General features: G+C 35.4%; 1 long non-coding RNA gene across 2 annotated transcripts; it reads left to right on the top strand.

Annotated features, from left to right (window-relative positions):
* The first annotated feature begins 12,197 nt into the window (after positions 1-12,197).
* LOC108868456 lies at positions 12,198-14,338 on the top strand. Of its 2 annotated transcripts, none has more exons than XR_007251537.1 (3): positions 12,198-13,843; positions 13,961-14,066; positions 14,156-14,338. It is a non-coding gene; the product is annotated as an uncharacterized LOC108868456 (long non-coding RNA). The 2 variants fall into 2 exon arrangements; XR_001954618.2 differs by having other exon boundaries at positions 13,613-13,843; positions 13,968-14,066; positions 14,156-14,337.

Genomic DNA, 14,338 nt, shown 5'->3' with positions numbered 1-14,338 from the left:
TTTGGAATCGTTGTGTATATATCACTTCCCATTTTCTTTTTCTTCTATTTTTGTTTCCAAACTTCCACTTATTGTTTCTGGTATTGTTTCTTTGGACCGCGTTAAATTGGGTCGATCATGTAGGAAGACTACCTACAGAGAGAGAGAGTGAGAGAGAGAGTGAGTGAGCGAGTGTCCGGTGGGTGCATGACATCCACGTTTAAGTTGTTCAAGTTTTTCAGTTGGTGTGTCAAGGCTCTGCAGTCTGCATGGTAGACACTGTGTCATTCGACAGAGGAGCCAAACAGAAAGCAAGTTTGGACCTTTTTCAGATGGTATTAATTACCAGGTCTCGCTGCCATTTTTAATTAAGCACAATTTATAACAATCTTGGAAGTTCATGAGAGGCATAGAGTTAGCATGCAATCGAGGTTTCAAGCAGTACCAACTTAAATACGAGCACTTGAAAAAATGTCTCGCCTTTTGAGTTCGTGGAGGTGTTGGTTGTTAGGTTCTAAATTTTATTTTGGTTGTCGGGCTCCTACTTTTTCAATATTGGGTATGTTGAGTATCTAAATATATGCATGCTACAAATTGTTGCGAGGGTCTGCTGAGATTATAATTAGCATGTCTTTGGATATTTGTTACAGTTGAACCGATACTATCAACACCACATGCATGTTATTGATAAAGGTTCTCTCACCTCTTTCATCCAAAATACTACATGCGATGTGAAATACATAAAATCCCTTCTGTTTTTTTATGTAATTCTAAATTGGTTTCAATTTTTTTAAACATCCCAGATATATAAGTATCCAATTTATTTAAAACATCACATCCGTTAAGCCTCAATTAGATTTTTGTTAAATTAATTAGGATTTACTTTGTCTCCAAATGTCATGAAAGCATGGTCTCCACAACTAATGGCCACTATCACTCCCATCAAGTCATCGCCTCCAAATTCATGCACAACACCAACTCCACCTTACAACTCATGCCGCCAATATTGAGAAGAAGGTCATGGAGGTTGCTAAAATGGTATGGATTGTCATGATGTGGCCACCACCATCTTCACCGTCCATAAAGAAGAACTGGAAGATTTATGAGTCAAGAATCGGCGAATGAGGAAATCACATGAGTAGAAACAAGCTCTTTGAAATCCTGTAGGAATTCTTAATCCTCTTATTTGTTAGCTAATTATCCTCCTAATGTAATCTCAATTTGGGTGCATTTTCAATTCAATTGAATACTTGTTTGATCATTGGGTTCCATCTTATGTAATCTACATTTGAAATTTAGATTTTGAGGCAAATAATGTTAATATTGACCATGATATACCCAGTTGGTGTGTTTTAAAATAAGGGTTGAGATGGGGTATCAATGGTCGTAGGTTGAGCTTGGATGTGGTGGGTGCTTGATATTTTTCCTTCTTCATTTTTGTTTTCTATTTTATTCGTGAATTAGTTTTTATTTTTTTATTTTTTTATCTTCATGTCTTTTTTGAAATTATTTTTATTATTATTTTATTGACCAGGTAAGCTAAAAAGTGAAACTCATTGCTTGGTACTTATTTAGAATATTTACAAAAGTTGAGATCAATTTGAAATGACAGTAAAAAGTTAGGAAATTTTAGGTACTTGATCTTGAATTTTATATACACTATTATTATTAAAATAATAGTGCATTTAAAGCAACAAAATATTATAGCAACAGCCCGTATTGAGACTTATTATATATTTTGGTGCTAGATATATATATATATATATATATATATATAATTTTTATTAGTTCAAATGAAATTATATTAAAAAACGATCAATAACATATTAGGTTAGACATTCTAAATGTAATAAAAAAATCTTACATGCTGAAACAAACACGACAACTTCATATAATTTCGAATTTAGTTTCTCTTTCACGTGATAAACCATGTTTCGGCATGTGCACAACTCCCTTGCGGCTGCCGGTTTTTTAATCAGAAATTATGTAGGGAGATCAAGTTGAGGGTGACTCTAACCTTTTGATTGATTGTCTTCATGGACCATGTTTAATTCTCTAGTAATGATATTCTTACCATGTTTTCATACCACATTTATATATCACCTTATGTGGTATTTGATGTGGACAGCCACATCATTTAAATTAATCAGAATTTAATTTAAATTAAAAACATCTAATAAACAAATAATTAAAAAAAAACTGGAATTAAATGGTGATTGTAGCATACAAGGAGTCTTCTCCTTCCTTCCCCGTTTAATCCTACTTCTTCTCCCGTTTCTTCTTCCACACCAATTCTTTGACGCCATTTTTTTTCACATTAGTGTGGACCACCCTCTCTTATACTTTTCACCAATACAAAAAATTACTTGCGTGACAGAATTTTACGCGACAAAGTAAATTCCGTCATGCAATGAGACCTTGTGCAACGATAAACAGACCTTCATCGTGCAAAGCCAACAAGAAAAACCCCGTTTTTTTTTTTTTTTTTTTTTTGCTGGAACCCTAACGCGCGACCAAGATTTTCCTGCTATATCTTTGCGCGACAAAGGGTTTGTCGCACAAAGCTTGTTCATTTTCTTGGGCAAAACATTCAACGCTTTGGAAACCGAGGAACACTTGCACGACAAAGGCTTCGTCGCGCAAGTTAGAGTCAGTTTTTAGTCAAAGTATTCAGTGCACGTGAATCAACAAAAACTGAAAGTATTTAGTGAGGTCTTTGCACAACAAAGCCTTCGTCGCACAAATGCCCTTTACTTCCTATAAATATGCGCTTCTGCTCTCCTTTTTGTTCTCCTTATTCTTCAGAATTCTGTTCGTGCTGAGATGGAGGATAAAAACAAGGATGATAACATGACCGACGAAAACCCGAATGATTTGATGCAGCATTTTCAATTCATGCATGCGATTGTTGTAGCCATGGGAAACAATTGTCCTACTGCTGAGTGGCATTCTTGGAAAGATGTGCTAGAGAATGCGAAGAAGGCGGTGATGGATGAATTATTAGTAAGTATACTGTTGATGGATCAATAATTAATTTTGTGATATTTTTTTGTTATATGTTAGAATTAATGATTTCCATATATGTGTAACAGTGTAAGTATACTCTTGATGATACGAACGAACAATTGATGAAGTTGATGGAGGATGCGTTGGAGGGAGGTTACAATAGGTGGCATTATGAAGTCCAGCGGAATGGAGGACCATCGAAATAGTAGTTTTAAATTTATGTTTTGTATGACAATATTTAAATTTAAGGTACTTTTTATAAGTTATGTATTTTTACTTAATTATGTTTTAATTCATGTTTGGTTATTTAAATAATTGAATGGAGTATAATATCAATTAATTTAAGTTATTAATTGAATGGAATATAATAATTTATTTAAGGTATTAATTGAATGGAATATAATATACTTTATTTAAGGTATTAATGATTTAGTGTATTAAGTGAATGGAATATAATTCAATTTATTTAAGGTATTAATTATTTAATGTATTAATTGAATGAAATATAATATCAATTTATTTAAGGTAGTAATTATTTTTAGAATACATATTATAAACTGAAAATTTGTTGGTAATTATAAAGTTTATGTAAACATAGATATCTATGTTTACGTAAACTTTATAATTACAATAAGTTCGTCGCTAAAACCTTTGCGTGACAAATCTATCGCTATGCAAACTCTTGCGCGACAAAGATTTCGTCGCGCAAGGGCAATCAATTATAGGTCAACGTATTTGGTTCATCTAAATCAAAGAAATAAATACCGTATTTACTGCATGTGTTTGCGCGACAAATTGTTCGTTGCGCAAAGTCCCTAACCTTCCTTTAAATATGCGTTTCTACTGTCCTAATTCTTCACAATTCGTTTCGAAAACGCTTTGCAATTCTGACGATTATAATCAATTCGTTCTTTGAGTGTTGGTACGATGGCCGACAAAGATGCACGTTCATCAATGGCAATAGATGGAGAAGGTTCTGGATAAGGTTTGCGTTGAACTTTTTGCATTTTGTGTAAAGTTTTTATTTAGCTTTAGTATTATGAAATTATTTTTTGTTGATAGACAAGAAGAAAAGAGTTGTGGTATGGGGCCGACACACATATGGGAACATTGACGGATCCATATAGGGACTCGGAAGGTCCCGGGACCCTCCGAAAGCCCGAAGAAACACTTGTGATCGACCTTTGGGACCCTCCAACAATTTGGGCAGGGGCAGCGGAAAGGCTTGTTGCCTCCATGGATGTGCATGCAGTAGTGCTTACAAAGAAGAAGAAAAGGTTTCTATTTTTTGTTTTAATCCTCCAAATCGTCGCAACCTCTCAACTTTAAACTCAAGTTATCCCATCCCCGAACACCATTTGCCGTTCCACCACCTCTAGCTGCCTAATTTTATTTATTCCAAATTCATTTAAGTTTTTTAATCCTAGACTCTAGTCTCAACTCCCAATTGTAATATATATGTTACATTAACAAATTTCATCTTTGTAAAGTCATTAATTGATGTGTTATGTTGCCGAGGAGAATTTATTGGTTTTATTACCTTTGAGATTAATCTTGATTATTATTATTATTATTTTTAAAGCGGGACAACTAGTGGTAAGCCACGGTTATTGACCCCTTCTAGGGGCCTAGAAGACTCATAGAGGTATTTTAGCTTTCTCATGGCCACAGCCAAGCAGATTCACTAGCTTGGAGCCTCGAACCCAGGACCTCCCTATTTTTTGTATTTTTAGAGTCGAAATCCGCGCCCCTACCACTTAGCCACTTGACGTGGTTGATTAATTTTGATTATTCAATGAACCAAGTTCAATAAAAAATAGTACTATGGAACCAAACTAGTCTAATATATATATCTTTGAACTTTTATCTTGAGGCCCCCCGATCTTGAAATCCTAGATCCGCCACTGTATGGGAGAAGCCGTTACCGAATCACTGGGGACGAAATAATAGGGGTTGTGAAGTCAAATAAGTGCGCCAGCTTTTCGTCTGACGTAGGAGCAACGGTGCGTACCAAATGTGCTGCAGATTGGGAGTCTTGGAAAGCAATCCCCGAGGAGCTGAAGATGCACATGATTGATGAGTTAGTTGTATGTGCTAATTTCATTAGTTAAATAATAACTATGTTTGTTAAACATAATATAATAGTGAGATTTTAATTTATTAGTTTTTGCCTGACAGTCCAATTGGGACATTGGCAAAAGTGATCCAAATCTGATGAAGGTTATCAACAATGTGTTCAAGTCGAGATTCCAGGAGTGGAACTTTGATAATGAACGCGATGCAACAATACAACAAGAACAAGAAGTACCGGTGGATGAGTAGAATAGGATTTCTTATTTTAATATTATTGCTTATTTAATAATTATATATTAATTTTAAGTTTTTTTAGTATGAAATTTTTTATTAAATATGTACTTGATGTTTATTATGAATGAAATATGAATTTTAAGTTTGTTTAGTATGAAATTTTTTTTATTAAATATGAATTTTAAGTTTTTTTAGTATAAAATTTTTTGATTAAATATGAATTTTAAGTTTTTTTTAGTATGAAATTTTTTTTATTAATAAGTAAGTATATTAATTAAATATGCACAAATGGAATTATTTATTAAATATGTATGTGGTTTGAAAATTTTTTAAGAGTTAATGGAAAAATGTTGTCAATATCCCCAAAAAAAACAACAAAAAAAAAACAAAAAAAAACTCGCACGACGAAGCAATGGGTTTAAAAAACCTGGGAAAGTCAAAGGCGTGCAAAAAGTTGAAGGCCACAACAATGTCCCAAAAAAAAAAAGGCCAACGAACAGTTATTCGTCGTGCAATGGGTTAAAAAATCCCGGGAAATCGTAGTCGAATGGTGCCAAAAATGTTGAAGCCCAAGGTTTTACGTGACAATGGTTGCATCGCGCAAAAGTTGTTTACTTTACTAAACTTAACCAGATTGCTGGAAAGCAGAAGTTGCAAAACAATTGCAACAACTACCTTCCTGTGGTGCAATTTCCAACAGTTTGAGGTATCATTTTTCTTAACTAAGTTATCTAATTAATTTCCATTCATTTAAATATTGTTGTATGTAGTTTATAGGTGTTGTGAGTTTATGTATCTGTATGCAACCATTTTTATGTGGATGTACAAAAAATGGTTTGCAATGTTCATATAAGCTTAGTTTCTCGTTTGAGAATTTGTTGGATTTCGCGAATGGATGCGAAAGCATGACTACGGTCCAATTAATTCTTGAATTGTCCCAAATTTTTGGGCAGTTTGAGATTGCACATTTACATGTTGTAGTTTGCGGTTCACGCATTAGAGTTTGAGTGTGGGAAATGTGGTAGCATCTCTTTGCGTTCTTCAAGTGCTTCATAGTTTTTTGTATCTATGTCGTGCACTTGAAGAACTGCAGGGAAATGCTGCTAAATTTTTCCCACGCTCAAACTTTAATGAGTTGGAACTGTAAATTATAGCACGAAACTATGCATTCTCGAATGAGATAAGACCCATATTGGAGGCATAAGGTGGCATGCCATATTGAAGTTGTTGTAACCCTTGTAATTTTTTTTTGTTTGCAGGTGAAATGGACAAACAGTGGATACATAATCCTAATAGATGTGCTGATGAATATTTGGATGGAATAAATCAGTTCATCGATTTTGCAATTGCAAACAGCCGCGGCTCAACTCAAATTCGGTGTCCTTGTAGAAAGTGTAACAACTTAATGATTGAATATTTTGAAACTGTTCGATACCATTTAGTGAGAAATGTGATGATGGAAGCTTATACTACATGGAATCATCATAGAGAACAAATACAATATGCTTTATCCTCCGACACTACTCGAGCAGTGGATACAATTAACTCTGTTGTGTATCCAAATAATCAAATTATGGACATTATCAATGATACTTTTTCAACCGCTAGTTCGAATACAAATATGGAAGTAGAAGATGGTGTCCCTCCCACCATGGACAGTGAAGTATTCGAAAAATACAAAAAACTATTAAAAAGTGCTAAGCAAGAATTATTCCCTGGTTGCGAAGGATTTTCGATGCCCACGACCATTGTTGAGTTGATGCATGGAAAAACGAAGTTTCGTATGTTGAATCGGTGTTTTGATTACTTTTTGGGGGTTTTCAAAATGATGCTTCCAAATGACAATTGCCTTCCTAAAGATCATAAAAGTGCAAAAAAGGTGCTGAGTGGTCTTGGATTGGGATATGAAAAAATTCACACGTATAAAAATAATTGCATTTTGTTTTACAAAGAGAATAAATCGTTGGATAAATGCCCTGTAGGTAATGAGTCGTGGTTTAAAATGACATCTTAGAATAGAAGAACGAAGATTCCACAAAAAGTTATGTGTTATCTCCCATTAAAGCCCATGTTGCAGTGATTGTATATGTCAACGCACACTGCAAGCGACATGAGGTGGCATAAGGACAGATGGGTGGATGACGATGTTATGAGACATCCTGCAAATGGAGAGGCCTGGAAAGAGTTTGATCGGCTGTACCCCGAATTTGCACGTGAGCCCCGAAAAGTTAGATTGGGACTTGCGACGGACAGGTTTAATTCGTTCGGGGTTCTAAACCAGTACCACAACACTTGGCCAATCTTTGAAATTCCGTATAATTTGCCACCTTGGAAATGTATGAAAAAAGAATTTATGATGACGTTGTTAATAACCAAAGATCTAGGCACTTGTATTGATGTGTATTTACAACCGTTGATCAATGAACTAAAAGAATTATGAGAAAACAGTGTTCCCACGTACGATAAATCTACCGAAAAGATGTTCACTTTGAGAGTAGCCGTGATGTGGACTATAAATGATTTTCCTGCATACGCTATGATGTCTGGGTAAAGCACTAAGGGCTACTACGTATGCCCAGTTTACAAAGAGGACACGATGTGTAGTTAGCACGCGGGAAAAGTTTGTTACCTAGGGCATCGTAGGTGGTTGCTGTGGGACCATGAGTGGTGTCAGAATGAGACAGCCTTCTTCAACGGCACAGAGCTTCTACCAAGACCAAGACAATGGTCCGGCGATGAAATTTTAGCTCAGGTGAATCGGTTGGATCTTGCTCCGTTGGGCAAGTTCGTAAATAAGATAAGACCAGACACACATCTAAACTGGACACACAAGATAAGGTTGTTTGAGCTCTCATATTGGTCCAAATTAAAATTGAGACACAACATCGATGTAATGCATGTTGAGAAAAATGTGTTTGATATACTGGTCGGAACTATATTGGACATCGAGGGAAAAACAAAGGACGCGATAAAAGCTCAAATCAGTCTGGAAAAAATGGGCATTAGGCCAGGTTTATGGATGGTGAGGGATAGAGACATAGCCAGAAAGAAGCTTGCTTCATTTTCGGTGAAACTGGAAAAGAGGAAAGAGTTTTTGCAGTTTCTATCTTCTGTAAAGTTTCCAGAAAGGTATGCTTCAAACATCAGCCATTGCGCAAACGTGGATGAAGGCAAATTTCTCGGCCTCAAGAGTCATGATTGTCATGTCATACTTCAACTCCTGCTACCAGTGGGAATTCGACACCTCTTGCTTGAAGATGTGGTAAAGCCGATTATGTTGTTGGCGAGATATTTTTCTCAATTAATTGCAAAAACTTTGTGGAAGTCCGATGTTAAATAGTTGTGTGACGATATTATTGAAGTGCTATGCAAGTTTGAGCAAATAATTCCTCCAGCTTTCTTCACAAGCATGATTCACTTACTAGTTGAGGCACTTGTAGTTGGACCCGTCAATTATCGATGGATGTATCCAATTGAAAGGTATATAATCGCCATAAATACTTTAGTTCGTGATATATGTATAATTACACTAATTTTATACGATAATTTGTTTATTGATGCAGACTACTGGGTGAATTAAAAAAGAGTGTACGAAACAGGGCAAAGCCTGAAGGATCAATCATGGAGGCATGGGTCGGTTTTAAGTCCCTTACATTTTGTGCAATGTCCCTACAAGACGTTGAGACTATGTTCAACCGACAGCAACACAATACTGACGGTGGTGTGAGAAGTGAAAAAAATTATGTTTTTTCCTAAAATGCACGACCATTTGGCGAACCAATCAGAGGGGAGGCGTTTGACAAAAAGGACATAGAGGTAGCACATTGGTTTGTACTTAACAATTGTGATAAAACAATTACGTACTAGATGAGCATGAAGAGTTGATGAAGCAGGAACATTCTTCACATTTATATGCCAAAAAGCATCGTTAATTGTTTCCTCAATGGTTTCGTGAAAATGTATGTTCGTGTTTGGGTTTTTTACATAATTGTAAATGTTAAACTAACACGACATCTTTTGCTCTTTTATTTAGGTGAAGAAATTGAAGGAACTTAATTTGCCCGCTTACAATGAAGAATTGTACAGCATGGTGATTGGGCCAGTAAGCACATAGTTGTACTCCGGTTGTCATGTAAATGGCATCAAGTTTTTGGCAATTAAGCACGATGACAAACTTTGTATGCAAAATAGTAGGGTACATGTACCGGGTGCGGGCGACATTGCAGACATTGATTTCTATGGAAAACTGACAAGCGTTGTGCAATTTCTTTACAAAGACTGGTGTCAAGTTATCCTCTTTAAGTGTCGCTCATTTGATACAAACCCACGTCGAGTTGGAGGTGTCAAACGAGACGATGGTTTGCTATCAGTCAACACTAACAGATGTTGGTATAAGGACGACCCTTACATTTTGGCAATGATGGCTAAACAAATTTTCTAAATGACCCTAAGGCCAGGAGGGGATGGAAAGTAGTTCAGAAGATTGAGCACAGAGGGATGTATGATATTAGGGACCGAGATCATGTTGCCGATGACGATTATGGTGACATTGCTGACCAACAATTGGAAGCTTCAACACCACTTGGTGCAAATACACTGTGGAATATGACTATTGTACAAGAACCGTATCAGGTAGCTGGAGGTCCTAAAATCGAAATACCTATTGATTCCATTACAATTGACCTCGGGGATCTGCCGTGTTACAATGCACCCAAGCGCGCGAACGAAGATATTGATGTGCCTACAGACGAGGAGGAATGGGAGTCTAAATCCAACGATAGTGATGATCTTTATTCTAGTTTAGACGAGAATTAATGAAAAATTGTGATGTATATTAATTAAATGTATTGAATGGTATTTAAAAATGTTGTATACAAACAAAAGTTTCCTTTAAAATTTGTAACAAAATGAAATTAAAAAAATATTTATTTATTTAAACCAAAAAAAAACTGAAATTTACAGTTATGCGCGATGACGTTGTATAAATATTTTTCGTGCAAATAAAAAAAATTAATTTTTTTAAATTGGTTGCGCAACGAAAGTTTAAACATCTCCATCGCGTTGATTTTTTTCCCAAAGGTGGGTGCATTTTTAATTTCGTGCCTTAACTTCTCTATCTCCCTCTCAGACACTCAATCGATTATGTCCGATTCTCTCAAAATTGGGCGCAAATATTAAAAAATTCATTTAAAAAAAAAAACACTAGTTGCGCAACGAATATTAAAACATCTTTGTCGCGCAAACTGTTTGTTACTGTCTTCCTCACAATGACACTGTCACTGAGTATTTGTCATTGTCTTCCTCACATGAACAAAGCTCTTACTCACTTCCTCACAATGTCACTCTCTGTTTGTCATTTTCTAGTCATATTTAGCAAGGACCTGTTAAAGTTGACTAAATGTAATTTACGTATGAATAATTTTCAGGTAGTAGTTACCTTGATAAAACAATAAAAGGTTTTATCTTCCCCCTCCCACAATCTCCAACCTAATACCTATTCTCTAGCTGTCAACAGTGGAAACCTTTGTATTGTCCGACCAACTTCAACGCCATTGTTTTTATCCATCTGTAACTGCTCATGTTGAATCAGCATCTTGTCCTATTGCTTTATGTAATCATTGTCCAAGTAGAAGTCTCTCAGCTTCTCAGGAGAGCAATTCTCAAATAGTGTCACACTCAAGTATGTCAAAGGACCATCCTGAATGTAAGAAAAAAGATACATAAACTCAATTCCATAGCCTTTATTTGCTAAAACCAGTAGAGTTAAACAAGGAATCAAGTATTTCATGCGACCAACGGATTCTAGAACAAGAGTAAATGCCCCTGGTAACTTTGGGTTACAAAATATCATAATCAATTCAAAGACTAAGACAAGATGAATGACCTTAGGCTTGCAGCACTTAGCATAGTAAGATAGAATATCATTTCTTTTGTCTATGACATTTTCCCATTTCACATTTTCGCCTATCTTCTCCACCAAGCTATTAATCAGAAACTTCAAATCTGCATTTGTCACCAGTTCTGATGTGCTGCAAAAGTAAACAGAACGAACACTTAAGTAACACATATCTAGTATAAATAGTGGTGAGAATATTCTTCATCACATCTATAAGTGATCTTCTTCAGTGCATAAAATTGTTGTATGCCCAAAAGTGTTTGAAGATTATTGATTTGATAATATTTTGGCTTTAACTTTGTAATGGCATGCATTTGAAGATTATTGTAGATGGGTAAATTTGTTTGTTTGTTTTCATGAAAAAAATGTTCCTTGCCATACTCAATTTTATTCCTATCTCATGTTTTCATTCACCTTATATATGTGAAATGAAATGCATATAATAATTTGATTATCTAAACAGATTCATGATTGTTTTTGTAGATGTCAAACTTAATATCAAACCGGCAGTCAACTAGTAGGGGCAGTGAGACACCTTCTCAAGGAGGTAATGTTGCTGACACCTCCACACTTGATTTGGACACGATGGGTGTCCTTCCGGTCACGCCATTGGGGCCAACGGTGTCTACGACTGTTCCGTCATCGACTTCTTCAGTGACGCATAGTGTCCTAAGCACTCGACGGACTCATCGAAGGCCCCGGACTTCTGAGGAGGCACAGTCGTCTGGTGACACTTCCTCTGTCCATGGAGAGGCATCCCGGATAGGTAAGCTTGCTCCTTCCCTCCCTCCCGCCTTCTCCTCCTCTTCTGGTGTATATTAGTCTAGATAGCTTATATGCAAACATATTTAACCCAAAAGAATAAGGAACATATAATTATGGAGCTGCTCATTTAAAATGATTCTATATCCTTGACTGTATACACCAGTTGATGAAGTACTTCAAGCACAATAATCGTTTTGATCTTATTTTCAAAGAGCATCATAATTAAATACTATTCTTGCTTTTTGAAGAAACTTGTATGATTCACAAGAGCTAAGTACACCTCCCTAAAAAACCAAATGTGATATAAAAGAAAGCATCTATTAGCTGCTGTAAGTATACTTCTGTTCACTGAAACATTAAGGGAAATTATTAAATTCCATTGAATTCCCTTATCATTAATCAGCTTTATTTCTAAAGTGACTTGATACTGCTGAAATTTTTTTTTTTTTTTTAAGAAAAATAGCAGCATGCCTGTTTTAGATTTAAATTTTCCTATATTTTCCGAAGTAAAAAATCCTTGAAATTTTAACACAACTTTTTTGTAGGTGTCTACTTTGAATCTGAAAATTTTCATACTTTTTGGTTAAACAAATTATTTTCGGTGAATTTTACGGTACAAGTCATTTTTGCAGTTTTTATTACCTCAATAAGTCTAACTTTATTTCTTTGAGTTACCCTTGTAGTTTGGTGTAATGTAATTGTTGATTTTAAATCTTCATTGACATAATCTTAAGCTAATATTTGTTTTACACCCTTAAACAACCTTTTTATTCTATTTTTTCTCTTAATCTCCCACCTCGAGTTTTGGGGTGTGACAATTTTGCTCTTAGCAACTAGAGGCATAATGTGCTAATTTACTGCATTATTAGTTGCAGATAATCAAACTTCCACTTAAAAGATGGATATTCAAAATCCCACCATTTCCCTTCAAGTATAGAATGTAAACTTAACTTGTGTAATTAAAATGTGAACCATAATATAATTAAGGAATCTTATCCTCTCTAATAATTGAGCAACAACGTTAAAAATATTTGATGCAAATCGAAGTGATCTTTTAATTTATGCAGAGAATACCATGCATGCTAGCTAGTTATTTTGAATTCTGATTTTGACCTATATTAATGATTGTTAAGTAGCACTGAGAACTCATATCAACAAGTTGTAAATTTTGTTTTAACGTCCCCCGTTGGTATAAACTGTTTGAATTGTTGGGTGGATGTGTTGTTTATGTTGTTATATTGTGTGCAGGTTTTAGGAAATGTTATAGTTTTAGGGGAGGTTCTGTCAAATTTTCGGTAGCAAATAGAAATCATCTAATGTTTACTTTGTTTATTTGGTAGGTAAAAAAAAAAAAAAAAAAAACCAGGGGCCCTTGTAGACTACAAAAGACTTCTCAGACCACTCACACCACGACCCAGAAGATCACCATTACGTGGGATCCTCGACATCGTGCGGCTACAACAAAGGAGCAGCATCGTGTGTTGGCCACGGACGTTGGTTGCGTTATCAGGAGCCATTGCCCCCTCAGGTGGGAGCCATGGAGAGCTGTGCCACAAGAAACCAATGACGCCGTGCTTTATGAATTATCGGTAAGTATTTTCAACCTCAAATACTACATTTTAATTAAAGTATACAAAGATTATAAATTTTAACTACTATTTATTTGTTGAGTTTTGCAGCATCACTATGAGCTCTCCAACCTCGATTCCAACCAAATGGAATACCTCAACGACCTTTGCTCCAATAGGTTCACTCAATGGAAGAGCGACCTCCACAAGCATTATGAGCTATATGACGGTCTGGAGGTCGCTCTAGAAGTTGGGTGCCCTATGGAGTTGCTGGACCATCGGGATGTGGCTCTGCGGCCATTTTCAAGATGAGAAATACTTGGTACGTATAATTTATATTTCAATAATATATTAATAAAAAAAATTACAATTTAAAATAAACATTTCATTTTTTTCATTCATTTGTTATAAATATCTAAACTAATACGTTTTTTTTAAGTGAACAGAAAAAAGTGAAGGCAAACTCGATCAATCGGTCGAAGAAAAAACTTCTTCACCGATCTGGGTCACAACGCTTCTCTTATAGGTTGGAGGTACGACGTAAGGTAACTATATATTTATTTTAAGTTTTCAATCTTTTTACTCTTTATGACACAATTGGCAATCTATGTTAACACTCTTTAAAAAATTTCAGGGGGGTCAAAGTTTCCTAAAATTGACATGTTCAAGGAGGTGTACGTTCGGCCCGGGGATGAGCTGACGGAGCAGCTTCATGTAAGTTCTTTCACATTTATAATGTTCAATTTGTATTAGTATTAATTACATTTATATTCATATTAATTTGTTTTTTTTCATTTTTCTAGTCCACCATGGTGGA

This window comes from the organism of the source record quoted next, unplaced genomic scaffold (assembly GCF_019419815.1).
Source record: "Pyrus x bretschneideri cultivar Hongxiangsu unplaced genomic scaffold, Pyrus_bretschneideri_v1 Contig40, whole genome shotgun sequence".
In the NCBI taxonomy this organism is placed as follows: domain Eukaryota; kingdom Viridiplantae; phylum Streptophyta; class Magnoliopsida; order Rosales; family Rosaceae; genus Pyrus; species Pyrus x bretschneideri.
This window is presented reverse-complemented; position numbering and strand designations above follow the sequence as displayed.